Source organism: Anomaloglossus baeobatrachus, chromosome 4 (assembly GCF_048569485.1).
Source record: "Anomaloglossus baeobatrachus isolate aAnoBae1 chromosome 4, aAnoBae1.hap1, whole genome shotgun sequence".
NCBI lineage: Eukaryota > Metazoa > Chordata > Amphibia > Anura > Aromobatidae > Anomaloglossus > Anomaloglossus baeobatrachus.
In genome coordinates, this window is record NC_134356.1 from 242,711,259 (window position 1) to 242,725,799 (window position 14,541).

The window sequence follows — 14,541 nt, forward strand, 5'->3', positions numbered from 1 at the left end:
TGTCCTTCCGGTTTTAATTCATTGGGTTTTTATTTTGATGAAGGGTTTTATTTTGATAAATGTTTGCCTATGGGTTTCGCACTTTCATGTTTTTATTTTGAATCTTTTTCTACATTTTTACACTGGGTAGTTCAGGAATCAGTGGGAGAAGGGGGGGTTTTACATTACCTTGATGATTTTTTGTTTGTTGGGAATCGGTTGTCAGGGATTTGTTTAGAATTGTTAGGTAATTTTATTCGCATTATGTCCAGTTTTGGGGTACCTTTGGCAAGTGATAAGACGGTTTTTCCCTGTACTAGGTTGGAGTTTTTGGGCATTGTGTTGGATTCTGAAAGAATGGAATTGAGTCTCCCTCAGGAAAAGATTTGGAAGTTAAAGGGTATAATTGTTGGTTTGTTGAGTAGGGAGAAGGCTACGCTACGGGAGTTTCAATCTCTGTTAGGAAGCCTTAATTTTGCATTGAGGATTATACCTATGGGTAGGGTGTTTTCTCGGAGATTGTACGATGCTACCAAAGGGGTGAAGTCAGCGAATTCTCATATTAGGGTTTCGAGGGAGATTAAGGCTGATCTACAGGTATGGTTAGAATTTCTAGAATCATTTAACGGTTTTTGTTGTGTGCAGAGTGATTTTGTCTCATCAATGGACCTAGCATTGTTTTTTAGTGTGGCCAGTGGTTTTGGTTTTGGTATTGTTTTTGGTTCTCATTGGTGTGGAGGGATTTGGCCTAGTGATTGGCAGATGAGAGGTTTATTGAGTAAAAGAGTGGTTTTGGAGTTATTTCTGTTGTTTGTGGTTATTTCACTATGGGGTGAAATGTTGTCCAACAAACGTATTCTGTTATATTCGGACAACCAAGGATTGGTTTTTTCGGTTAACTGTCTTTCTTCCAAGTGCCCAATTTTGTGTTGCTTGCTTAGGAAGTTGGTGGTTTTGTGTCTTAAGTATAACATTTTGCTTAAGGCACGTCTTGGGTTATTAAAGGCTAACCCTGCTGTTGATCATTTATCGTTTCAGAGGTTGGAGGAATTTCGGGCGTGTTTGCCAGGGGCAGACTTGGAGGCGACCCTTTGCCCGTCCCATTTATGGGGGGTAATTTCGAGTTAATCCCATTTTATATAAGGAATTCTGTGTCGCCAGCTACTTGGAAGTCGTATTCAGATGCATGGTTGAAGTGGGTACAATTTTGTGAGGAGAATGGCTTTGAAATTTTTTCATCGGATGTTCAGGTGTTTTTGCAGTTTATTAGTTTACAAGTGGTAGGTGGTTATAGTTATTCTACTATTCATAAAAGTTTATCTGGAGTTTCCTTCTTTTTTAAGCTAAATGGAAAAGATTCTTTGTTTAAATATTTTTTAGTATGCCAGTGTTTGAAGGGGTTGAAGAGGGTGTCGTTTACACCAGATGATAGGCGTCCGATCTCTTTTGAGTTGTTAAAGGGATTATGGGGTATACTTAGTGAGGTTTGTTTTGATCACTTCGAGCTTACTTTGTTTAGAGCCATTTTTGTTGTTTCTTTCTTTGCTGCATTACGTATAGGGGAAGTAGTGTCCGCTAATAGAAATAGTTCAACAGGTTTATTGCGGAATGATTTAGTTATAAAAGAGCATTTTGTTTTTATTTTTATTAGGAAATCTAAAACAGACCAACTTGGGAAGGGTGTTTCTTTAAAGTTAAAGGCCATACCAGGTTGTCTGGTTTGTCCAGTTGCTAATTTATCCAATTGGGCTCTTATTCGCCCTGATTTAGGGGCTGTTTTATTTTTGCATAGGGATGGTTCTTCTGTTTCCCGGTTCCAGTTTTCTGCAATCTTGAAAAAATGCTTGGGAAAACTGGGGCGGGATGGTAGAGGTTATTCATCCCATTCATTTAGAATTGGAGCTGCAACAGAAGCTGCTAGTGCGGGTCTAGGTGTTAAGAAGATTCGCAATATTGGAAGATGGTCTTCTAATAGGTACAAAATCTATGTTCGTCCTAATCTATTGTGATTTATTTATGTTTTTTCTTCAATTATTATAGGCCCACTAGTCATCTGGCTGTTCGGGCACTCGTTTATCCACTGGGCTCAGATCAGAGCTTCAAGTAGAATTTATTCTGAAAATCTTTCGTTTAATTTGGACTCTGTTAATGTATTTTGGTTTGGTATTAGGGGTTTGAGAATTGAAAATTTAGTGGGTAGTGTTAAAAAGTTTATTGGTCGTTACCCTACTCCTGATTTATTGATTTTTCACATAGGGGGTAATGATCTGGGAAGAATAAAAACATTGGATTTAATGGGTCAGTTAATGAGGGATTTTTCTTTAATTCAGAATTTGTTTCCAAATGCTTGCTTAATTTTTTCTGAAATTATTCCGCGGTTGATTTGGAGTAGTGGTGAATTAGTTTTTATGGAAAAAATCCGTAAAAGAGTGAATAGGGCAATGAGTAAGTATTTGCAAAAAATCGGTGGTTTTTCTTACAGGCATATTGATTTAGAGGGTTATATTCAGGGGTTGTATAGAGGGGATGGGGTCCATTTATCGGCAGTGGGTCTTGATATTTTCAATTTAGGGATGCAATACGCAATTGAGCAATGGCTGTGTTGTGTGGGGGGGCCTGCGTATCTGTGATACTTAGGCCGTGTGGAAAAAATCACCCAACTTTCGTTGGGTGGATTTATGGTTTTTATATGTTTTATGGATATGTAAAATTTTTGGTAATGTTTGGAACTATTTAGTTATGAAAAAGTATTTAAAGTTATACATTTTAACGTAACCATTAATAAAGCAACACGGCCATTTTTTGCCATTGCATCTCTGAGTCATGTGTATTTATTTATTTTAATGGGGTTAAGGTATATATATGTGAGCTCTATGCTACCATGGAAAATCCCCAGAGGCAATAAGCCTGGGGATTACATGGTAGCATGAGCCTCCCCTTTTTGTCTTCTAATTTCTCTTCTTTTATCTGTTTTTTCTATATATTGCATTATTTTATTATTCCAATGCTTTTTATATGGTATTTGGGTTGTGTGTTAATTTTGTGCTGACTGTGAAGGGTTAATTTCTGAATAGCAGCTGGTAACGCGAACAGGCTGGAGCCGGTTTTTCTTCAGCCTGTTGCGCGCTCAATTTTGAAGATTTTGATTGGTCAGTGGTGGTTTTGAGCGGGAAGAAATTTGGATAAATTACAGCTGTTCTAGTCAGCTGTGTCAGTGTCACCTGTCAAGCCAGAAGAATCACCCACCCGCCCTCCCCCTTTTATATTTATATGATGTCGTGTTTGTTTCATTAGATGGGAAAAAATCACCCAACTTTCGTTGGGTGGATTTATGGTTTTTATATGTTTTATGGATATGTAAAATTTTTGGTAATGTTTGGAATTATTTAGTTATGAAAAAGTATTTAAAGTTATACATTTTAACGTAACCATTAATAAAGCAACACGGCCATTTTTTGCCATTGCATCTCTGAGTCATGTGTATTTATTTATTTTAATGGGGTTAAGGTATATATATGTGAGCTCTATGCTACCATGGCACTGATCTACAGATTAAATCAATATCTTGAGTGAAGAAAACCACTTTCTTCCGCATTTTAAGTTCTCAAGTAATAAGATTTGGGTGCACAGGGGTGGGACTGCGGGTAGGTGTTCGGCTCCTGCCCTGGCCCCTCTACCTGCCTCTGGTGTCTTAATGACAGGCCACTGCTTTATGAATGTTCTGCCTCTTGTTTGAAATTTCGCCCTCGTGCCATACCTGCTGCGGGGGGCACATAGACAAATTGATTTCCCGTCGGTCTTCAAGAAAAAGGTTTCAGTGTTGGTGCATACACGTATTGAGATCTTGGCTCAATGATGTCCCTTTAGAGATGTAATTGAGCCAAGATTTCAACCTGTCCATGCACCACCACTGGCGTGAAATTTCACACAGGAGGCAAGTCACTCACAAAACAGTGACCTGTCATTCAGACAGTAGAGGCAGGCGGAGGGGCCGGGACAAAAGCCGAAGATGTATGGCATCATATTGCCCATGAACACCTAAATCTTGATACCCAAAAACTTGAAAAGTGGTTTAAAAAAAGCAATAAAGTGGATTTCTTCAATAAAGGTATCAATTTAATTTGTATAACAGCACCATTATAGCGATGCCTTTACTTTAAATTGTAATATCGTGCTGCCATGTTCTCTTTAACTATACCCAGACAGAAGGGCAGTGAAGAAGTCCCATGTAAAGCACGAGTCAGGGGAGCCCCATTTGTACTCCATGAACTGAGCTGGTTATTTATCATATCTCCATTGTGGTTTTGATTGTAATGTATTATACCTGCCATCCTCACTTGAGGGCTATACTCTATGATGTTCATTTCTATATACTGTATGTTAGTATTTGTTAACCTGACCATTCAATTTGCTCTCTTTATTGTATTTATACTATAATGAATTGTATTTATTAGTCTCACTTGAGAATTACGTACTATGATATTTATTGCTATATCTATCTATTGCTATCATCAATTATTTTGGCCAATTTTAATACCTACCATTCTTACTCAATTGATATGAAAAAATAATTTATCTATTAAGACTAGCACTTTACTATTAAACTATATCAATTTATTTGTCTGGTTTTAATACTTATATATAATATATTTAATAGCACTTAACCAGCACTTTAAAATTGTTAATAATTGTTTCTCAGCTTGGTTATTTATACACCTACAAGTGAATGTGTACCACCTCGGAGCTCGGCCGGCTGCCGAGCCGCTCGGATCTGTGCTTGTCGGTGGGTGGCTCGAGCTCCGGGGGTCACGTCGCTCTGAAGGGTAGCTGGCGCTACGTGTAGGGATTTCGGTGGGGAAGGATCACGGCCGAGGCCGTGGCGTTTAGGGATGTAAGTTCGTGACGCCACCCATGGGTTGTGGTGAATGTGGACACCACCGCTGTCGTTAACTAAGCTCCCAGGGACGGTGTTATGCAGCCTGGTGTTGACCCCTCCGTGGGCAGGGGGTGATGGTCCCGGGACCGGTGGTTGTGAGGTGCGGGCAAGATGGTGTGGTGCGGTGCGCGGCCCGAGGGCACTGTTGTACTCACTATGACAGATACACCGGAGTCTCTGGTAAACCAAAAAGGATGGTGGTCGGTGCCCGCAGCCGGCTGCACTTTGCCCCTTTCTCAGGTTGGTGGTTCCCGTCTTTCTCCTGCACCTCTGTGGTATGCACCTCTGCCTATGCTTCAGCAACAGTAGTCCGCTCCCCGGCTTTATGTGTGTCGGGGAACCCGTTTGCCCACAGGCACTGGCCCGTGGCATCTCTCTGCCTGTGCGGTGGCTTTCTATCCCCCTCGGTGGGCTGTTGCCGTCTTTCGGGTCTTGGGACGGGAAAGGACCTAAGGTCCAGACCTCAATCAGTGAATTTGACGTGGTCCAGTGGCTTCTGGATCTCGTTCTGGGTCTGAGTACCCCTCCTGGTGCTCCGGTTTCCAGTTGGCTCCCCGATTCGGTATCGGCGGGCCACTACCCTGTCCCGGTTTCTTACGGTTCCACCAGCCGTCTTCCCGACTCCTGCAGGCGGCAACCACCGTCTGCTTCCTGGTCACAGGGTATCTGGCTCCTACCCAGATCCCTGACAGATGTTGACACAGTGCTCATACTCTCCTCCACTCCATAACTGATCTGTTTGTGTTTTTCCCGCCTCAGGCTCTCCGAACTCCTCGGAGGGCGTGGCCAACTGCCTGGCTCCGCCACCCTAGTGTGAACGTCAAAACCTGACAGGGGTGACTCAGGGTTTTTAGGTTGGCTGGTTACACCTTTTTAGGCGCTGGTGTTTGTGCAGGGGGTCTACCTGTGACTACCTGGCTAGTCCAGGGCGTCACATTCCCCCTTGGTTTAATGCAGACCGTCCGCGGGCTGCCCGACCACCACCGGTTTATTATTGTTTGCTGTCAAGATAAAACGGGAAAAACATAAATACAAATATACTAAACTTTTTACAATTCAAGCATGCTTTTGTAGAATCATCCCTTGCGAGAGGCACATTTTTAAATGTTGCATAATAAAACAGTTTTATTTAACGGGAACGAGACCAGGTCCTTCCAGTTGCCCACCCAAGCAAACCTAGCCTTGATGCTGCCTCTAGGAAACAGGCAGCACCCCTTTTCCCCAGTCCAGGAACGGGTCAAGGCCCGGGTATTGCCCTTGCGGGCCGGGTAAAAAGTTCCTTACCTGGCAGTCTCTCAGAGGCCCCACGTCCAGGGTCACCGGTTACATTGGTGATGGGACCTCGGCCTCCTCTGCCGCAGGTCCTTCCTCCAGTCTGCCTTTCTGGAGGCTGTGGGATCTGAAGGGTGGTCCGGGAATTATTCACAAACCCACAAGTTATTGGGTGGCCTGCAAGTTCACGGCCTTGTCTATATTAGAACGGGGTAAAACAGTAAAGTCCCAACGGGGACTGGCAGCATAGTCCCAACGGGGACAACAACTGGGGTAGCCGGGATCCGCTACCTTTTACTCCTGCTGCTTTTGATCAGAGGATGGCAAAGAGGGGCGGACGTGCAGCTGAGCACCCATATATGCCCTCTGTACATCCAAGGCATGCACAGAGACCTGGGACATCTGGGATTCCCTGGTCTCACCGTGAGCGGGTCCTGTCTCCTGAGGGGTCGGCGGGTCTGGAAGGGTCTGCATGGCATGATCCTGCCGGGGTGCTTTCCATGAGGTGCGCCTCTCGTTCGCCCGCACTACAGCCTCCATCTCTTGTATCTCCTGCTTCCAGCCCAGAGCTTGCTGCATTGATCCGACCCATACCTGGATACAGAACTACGCCAACTTTCTTTCCAGCCACGTCGCCGTCCCTGGCGGCAACTGACCCCATGCCACCTCAGCTCCAGCGTCCTGGGCAGGCGCCGCAGCCTCCTCGTCGGTCGCCCCCGCTGGCTCCAAACTGACTATCGGGAGGCCTTCTGGGCCGAGCGCCGCTCCCGCGGTCCATACGGGAACTGTAGCTTCTCCTTTTCCGCTGGCGGTTTTCCCTGCATGCGGATCCCCGCATGCCGGTGAGGCGGACCCCACTGCCAGTGCTGGTAGCAGCGGACCAGGTGGGGAAGCAGCGGTGATCAACACGGACAACGGGGGAGGCAGTATAGGGGGTCGGGGCAGACCAGATCCCTCAGCTGCAGCGGCCGGTCCCTCGAGGACATAGGGGCGTGGGTCGCCCACCCACTCCTCTAAGACTGCCTCCACTTCGTACGCTCGCGCTACCGCAGCCAGCTCCTCCACCTCGGCTGTCCATCGCTCCATCAGGAGACGCACCTGGGCCTGGTTGCGGTGACATATTGCTGCTGTCCGGGCTATCATCCACGCCACGGGCTCCGGGATCTCGGGCTTGCCAAACGGGGCGGACATGGTGCACACTCAGGGTCCAGGAACACAATGGGTAGCAGAGTCCTGGAGTCCCTGCCCTTTATCCACTCGGTCACAAGGCGCGGGATCTTCACCCGCCCCCCTTGGTCTTTTCGGGGCACTCCGCTTTCTTTCCGTTCAGCTTCACTTTTCAGCCGCACAAACTTCTGCACCGCTTTTTTCCCAGGGGGCGGGGCTTCAACTCTCCCACTCTTTTCGCGGGAAATACGGGTCTGGTGGGAAACCTCGCGCCAAGGGATAGTGACAAGATGGCGGATTCTAAAATGTTTCAACGGGTCACCGCTGACTTCTGCTTCAAGGCGCACTACCACCGGTAAGTGGATGGGTTCAATCCTGTTCGTGACGCCAGAAGAGTCGATGTGTACCGCCCCGGGGCTCGGCCAGCTGCCGAGCCACTCGGATCCGTGCTCGTCAGTGGGTGGCTCGAGCTCCTCCCGGACCCGGGGGTCACGTCGCTCTGAAGGGTAGCTGGCGCTACGTGTAGGGATTCCGGTGGGGAAGGTTCACGGCTGAGGCCATGGCGTTTAGGGATGTAAGTTCGTGACGCCACCCATGGGTTGTGGTGAATGTGGACACCACCGCTGTCGTTAACTAGGCTCCTGGGGACGGTGTTATGCAGCCTGGTGTTGACCCCTCCGTGGGCAGGGGGTGATGGCCCGGGGACGGTGGTTGTGAGGTGCGGGCAAGATGGTGTGGTGCGGTGCGCGGCCCGAGGGCACTGTTGTACTCACTATGACAGATACACCGGAGTCTCTGGTAAACCAAAAAGGATGGTGGTTGGTGCCCGCAGCCGGCTGCGCTTTGCCCCTTTCTCAGGTTGGTGGTTCCCGTCTTTCTCCTGCACCTCTGTGGTAGAACTTGACTGCCTATGCTTCAGCAACGGTAGTCCGCTCCCCGGCTTTATGTGTGTCGGGGAACCCGTTTGCCCGCAGGCGCTGGCCCGTGGGATCTCTCTGCCTGTGCGGTGGCTTTCTGTCCACCTCGGTGGGCTGTTGCCGTCTATCGGGTCTTGGGATGGGAAAGGACCTAAGGTCCAGACCTCAATCAGTGAATTCGACGTGGTCCAGTGGCTTCTGGATCTCGTTCTGGGTCTGAGTACCCCTCCTGGTGCTTTGGTTTTCCAGTTGGTTCCCCGGTTCGGTATTGGCGGGCCACTACCCTGTCCCGGTCCCTTACGGTTCCACCAGCCGTCTTCCCGACTCCTGCAGGCGGCAACCACCGTCTGCCTCCTGGTCACAGGGTATCTGGGCTCCTACCCAGATCCCTGACAGATGTTGACACAGTGCTCCTACTCTGCTCCACTCCCTAACTGATCTGTTTGTGTTTTTCCCGCCTCAGGCTCTCCGAACTCCTCGGAGGGCGTGGCCAACCACCTGGCTCCTCCCCCCTGGTGTGAACGTCAAAACCTGAGAGGGGTGACTCAGGGTTTTTAGGTTGGCTGGTTACACCTTTTTAAGGGCTGGTGTTTGTGCAGGGGGTCTACCTGTGACTACCTGGCTAGTCCAGGGCCTCACAAATGTACTATGTGGACATTGTATCATTACTGATTCCTTGGCCCCTCTCCTGCCTCTTGTGTTTGAAATCTCAGCAGTGAGCAGTCATTCAAAGACTGGAGGCAGGAGGAGGGTAAGGGAATCACAGACAGGGAGGAGAAGACCCCATGTACAGCCCTGTCCCTGTGCACAAAATCTAATTAGCAGAACATGCCAATGTTAATTAATTAATTAATTAATGGGAATAGTAATTAATGAAGAATGACAAAGCAAATTTCTTCACAAAGGCACCAATGTAATCAGCATAACAGCACCATTACAGCCATGTCTTTACTTTACATTACAAAATGGTGCCAATTGGTTCTCTTTAATTTCCACCACCTTGTCAGAAATTATGTGGACAAAGTTACACCCATTTCAGACATCCTTGTTTAAGTAGGTACAAGCCACAGGTACCGGTATGGTCATCCATGTGACATCTGTGTGTCATATGTGTGACGTCCGTGTTTGCATACGTGTGACTGGTACCGGAAAAAAATGCATGATACTGAAATGTATGTTTTTTTAATGTGTAAAAGATAGGCAAGCCTGAAAAATTATAGATAGAGAGACAGAACAGATAGATAGATAGATAGATAGATAGATAGATACATAGATAGATAGATAGAACAGAAAAGATCAGATAAGATAGATAGAACAGATAAGATAGAAAGATAGATGGATAAATAGAGAGAGAGAAGGAACAGATAGAATAGCTCAATAGATATAGCCATAGCTAGCTTGGCCACCTGTTTTGCAGCATTTTTATTTTTTAATTTAAAAGAAAAAAAAATGACGTGGGGGTTCCCCCCAATTTTCATATCCAGCACAGGCACAGTAGCAGCTGCGGGCTGCAACCCTCAACTGTCTGCTATCCCATGGCTGCTTATTAAAAGTAGAGAAAATCAAAAAAGGTCCGTGGAGCCTCTGTTAGGAGTCTCGACACAGAAAATAGCCAGATATCCCTCCGGGAAGGACCTAGCCAAGGAGTGGCTCTTTTTAAGGAGACCACCATAACCACCATATTAAGTGGCCTTTTTAGTCAATATCCAACTCTTTCACGAGTTTAAAGATATGACAAGGGAAGGGAAGGCTATTAAAAGTAGTGGGGATCCCACGCTTATTTTTTAAATTGTTAGATTTAAATAAAAACAAAAAAAATGAGACGTGGGGTCCCCCCCATTTCACTAAAACCAGCCAAGGTGCAGCAGACAACTGGGGGCTCATATTATTAGGGTGGGAAGGGCCATGGTTATTTTGCCCTCTCCTGCCTAACAATCGCAGCTCACAGCTGCCCCAGAAATGGCGCATCCAAAAGATGCGCCTATTCTGGTGCTGGACCCAGCTCTTCCCAATTCCCTGGTGCGGTGGCAAATGGGGTAATATTTGTGGGGTTGATGCCAGCTCCAGCTGGCATCAAGCCCTGGTATTAGTAACAGACACTGCCATTACTAATCCAATAGTTGAAAGGAGAATAAAAAAGTTTATTTGAACAAAACCCCCTTGACTTCAGCCCTCAGTCACCAATGTATTTGTTTTTAAAAAATAAAAAAATACAAATGGTCTACCGTAATCCATGCTTAGGTCCCATGACGTTCCCCAAAAGAAAACCTGAAAAGACATTAAAAGAGAAAATTATTCAATAAATAAAGACAAAACACACCCTCTTTTCCAATTTATTTCCCTGTCAAAGCCCTAATCCTGGTCCGCCATAATCCAATTGGGGGGGCCCACGTCGATCCCATACTGCTGGCACTTTCAATGGGGAACCGAACATTCCCCATTGATTGTGAGAGCAGCCCCTGCAGACACACACACTTACACACACACACACACACACACACACACACACTACCGTGTATGCTTCCCTGCGGTGACCTTGACCTCATAAGGTCAAACAGGTCACCGTAGGGGCACCCTTAGAATTGGGTGTGCTTCAATGCAGTGACCTGGATCTCATAAAGTCAGCCCAGGTCACCGCAGGGGTGAACTCAGCATTGTGTATGCTTCTCTGCGGTGACCTGGACCTCATAAGGTCAGCCTAGGTCACCTCAGGGGCATCCTCAGCAGAATGTGTGCGGCTGCGGCAGTGACGTTACGGGTTAATCGGAGTTCACAATGAACTCTGATGAACCTGTGAAGTCACTGTCACAACACCCATGGGTGTCGCCAGGAGGTCATCAGAGTTCCTTGGATACTCCAATTGACCTCCTGACATCACTACACACATACTGCTGGATACTCACCTGTCCCCATGTCTCCTGCGATTCTGCTGCTTCCAGGTGCTTGGTGCAGTGCATATGCAGTGAGCATAATGAGTGGGGGTCGGAAGCAAGTGACAGCAGCTAAGAAGACAGCAGTGCTGGAGACAGGTGAGTATAGAAATTCATTTTATTTCAAACACACGTGTTTTCTCTGGTACGTGTCACACTGATGTCACTAGGATCACATCAGTGTTCGAGCCGTGTGACACCCGTGCTGCCTGAGAAAAAACGGACATGTCTCAATGTGTGTGTGCGGGGCCAGATGGTCCATGTGAAAACACAGATGTGTGAGTAACACCCCAGAATAACATGGGTAGGTGTGGCATCCGTGTTAACAACGGATGTCACATGTACCTTAACCCCTCAACAACCTTTGCCGGATAGATCCGTCATGGCGAAATCGCGGCCCTGGAGCCCCGGTGACCGCGATCGTTTTTCAAAAACTGTAGATTCGGGAAGGAGAGGACCTGTACCTGACATCAGGAGGGGTGGTGTCTCCTCCCCGGACCTACGGAGGCTGTAAATGGCTGACGAACGCCGCTCAGCCAATCACAGCCTGTGTAATGTTTCAGCCATTGAAAATGGCTGAAACATTGAAATCCAGCTATGATCAGTGCAGCTATAGCACTGATCATTGGCTAGAGCTGGGTGACCTTTGCTGCACCCTCCCCCAGTTCTGATTGGAGAGATCGGCTTTGTGACTGATCTCTCCAAGCACAGTGGATCTGGGACCGGTGAGCTGTAGGTGATCGCTCTCCTCAGCTTCTCCGTCCGTGGAAGCTGAGGAGAATGATCCCTGTGGGCACGTCGGACTGGCTACCTGAGGAATCTCCAGTAATGCCAGGACTGGATTCAGTTACCTGCATTGCACTCCAGATCTCTCACCTGAGCTCCGTAGTGCAGCCTAGATTGCACCGCGAGCACCGAGTGATTGATTCCCCGGCGATTGTGGTTCAGTTCATGACAGCTGCAAACATGCTGGGGTGATCTCCGGTGCTCTTACCTGAACTCCGGAGCGCAGCCCGGCCTGTCCGCAGCTGTTATGAACTGAACCGCAATCGCCGGGGAATCAATCACTCGGCGCTCACAGTGTAGTCCTGCAAACTCTGAAAGCAGTCCATGCTGCAGGTGACCATCGGTAAGTCACTGCCCCCGATCTACTGCTGCCCCCGATCATCCGCCATTGCAGTCACTGCCACAGATCATCCGCCGCCCTCCTCCATCTGCTGCGCTCCTGCATCCGCCGCTGCCCTCCTCCTTCTGCTGCCCCCTTGCATCCGCCACTGCCCCCTGCATAAACACTGCCCCCTGCATCAGCCACTGCCCCTCTGCATCTGCCGCTGCCCTCCCTTTCAGCCACTGCCCCCCTGCATCAGCCACTGCCCCACTGCATCTGCCGCTGCCCTCCCTATCAGCCACTGCGCCCCTGCATCTGCCACGGCACTCCCCATCAGCCGCTGTGCCCCTGCATCTGCCACCGCACTCCCCCATCGGCCGCTGCACCCCAGCATCTGCCACCACACTCCCCCATGAGCCACTGCGCCCCTCCCCGATCTGCTGACCGCGCTCTCCCATCTTCTTCATCTGCTGCCCTCTTTCCCACCTCTCCCCCTCCCAGATCTGCTGCCTCTTCCATCTGCTGCCTCCTTCATCTGCTGCGATCCTGCTGCCTAGATCCATCCTGTAAGGTAGCTATCCCCAATCTCACCTTCCACTCCCCTTCCACCCCCCCATTCTCTGCCGCTCCTGCATCCGTTGCGCCCTCCTCCATCCTCCGCTGCTCCTCCATCCGCCGCGCCCTCTCCCATCCTCCACCGCTCCTCCATCCGCCGCGCCCTCTCCCATCCTCCGCCGCTCCTCCATCCGCCGCGCCCTCTCCCATCCTTCGCCGCTCCTCCATCCGCCGCGCCCTCTCCCATCCTTCGCCGCTCCTCCATCCGCCGCGCCCTCTCCCATCCTTCGCCGCTCCTCCATCCACCGCGCACTCTCCTATGCTGCATCCACTCTTTTTTCCATCCCACCTAGTCCCCCCTTTATTTGCAGCACATCCGTGTGTACGTCCTGATTTATTTTCTGTAAACTAAGAAAGAAATACAAATAACCTTAGTTTAGGGCCAGTAAAATGATACTGTAGTAATCGTCAACTACAGTGTTTTTTTACTGAATATTGTAAGGGTCAGCCCAGTGCCACACGTGAGAGTGATGCACGAGTCTCACATCGCATCATCCGGCACAGTCGCTCACTTCCAGACAGGAGTGTGCGGCTGTGCCGGATGATGCGATGCGAGATTAGTGCATCGCTCTCACATGTGGCACTTGCCTTAGTGTCAGTTGCAGGCTCTCATTTTTTTTTTTTTATTGATGTCCGTATTTTTTATTTCGCTAACTAATATTTTTTTGTATGGGGGTCTAGTTACTAAAATGGGGTCACATGTGGGGAGTTCCACTGTTTTGGCACATCAGGGGGATCTCCAAACACAACATGGTCCAGCTAATTTTCCATTTAAAACGTCAAATGATGCTCCTTCCCTTTGGAGCTCTGCCGTGCGCCCAAACAGTGGGTTTCTGCCACATGAGCGTACTCAGGACAAATTGCCCAATAAATTTTGCGGTCCATTTTATCCTGTTATCCCTGTAAAAATTTAAAAATTGAGCCTAAAATAACATTTTTGTGGCAAAAGAAATACTTTTTTGTTTTTATGACTCAATGTATGAAGCATGTAAGGGTTCAAAGTGCTCATTACCCATCTAGAATTATGCCATGGGGGCTCTAGTTTCCAAAATGAGGTCATTTGCGGGGGCGCTTCATTGTTTAGGCACCTCAGGGGGTCTCCAAACGCAACATGGCGTCCGCTAATAATTACAACCAATTTTGCTGTGAAATGGCGCTTCTTCTTTTCTGAGCCCTGCCGTGTGCCCAAACAATTACTTTCCACCACATATGAGGTATTTATGCACTCAGGAGAAATTGCATAATACATTTTATGATGCACTTTTCCCTGATACCCTTGTGCTAAAAAAAGCTACCTGGTTGAAATAACAATTTCGTGGTAAAAAAAAAAAATATGTTTCTACGGCTGAACTCTATAAACTTTTGTGAAGCCTCCAGGGGTTCAAAGTGCTCACTAAACATCTAGATAAATTCCATGAGGGGTCTAGTTTCCAAAATGGGGTCACTTGTGTGGGAGCTCCATTGTTTAAGCACCTCAGGGGGTTTCCAAACACAACATGGCATCCGCTAACTATTCCAGACAATTTTGCGTTTGAAGAGTCAAATGATGCTCCTTGCCTTCCGAGCCCTGCTGTGCGCCCAAACATTTGATTTCCACCACATATGAGGTATCTGTGT

The 14,541-nt window shown here is 48.0% G+C and overlaps 1 protein-coding gene across 1 annotated transcript in view; it reads left to right on the top strand.

Moving 5' to 3' along the window:
* Positions 1 to 14,541, top strand: part of PTPRQ (protein tyrosine phosphatase receptor type Q) — an 855,789-nt gene that overhangs the window by 309,189 nt on the left and 532,059 nt on the right. The window lies entirely within an intron of this gene.